The sequence below is a fragment of the Colobus angolensis genome, unplaced genomic scaffold (assembly GCF_000951035.1).
Source record: "Colobus angolensis palliatus isolate OR3802 unplaced genomic scaffold, Cang.pa_1.0 Scaffold87, whole genome shotgun sequence".
In the NCBI taxonomy this organism is placed as follows: domain Eukaryota; kingdom Metazoa; phylum Chordata; class Mammalia; order Primates; family Cercopithecidae; genus Colobus; species Colobus angolensis.
In genome coordinates, this window is record NW_012122598.1 from 2,066,385 (window position 1) to 2,066,698 (window position 314).

Below are 314 nucleotides of genomic sequence, written 5' to 3' on the forward strand. Positions count from 1 at the left end.
TGAAGGCTGAGCAAAGAATAAGGACAGGAGCATCTATTCTAGATCTGGCATACTTCTGCCCGGCCACTCCAGCGCCCCGTTGCCTACCCTGGGGAGGCACCAGAGACTGGCTTCGGAAGAGTCACAGCCTGGCCACAGACAACTAGTCCCCCCAAAACGCAGAAAGGAGAAAAGTGCCAGAGAGAAAGGGTTGGCATCACGGGGCCAGGACACTGACCTCCTCTGCCAGCCGTGCCCGGCCTCCCAGGGGATGGAGTCACGGAAGCCTAGCAAATGGGAGGGGCAGAGACCCAGGCGTCCCGGGCCGCCCCGCC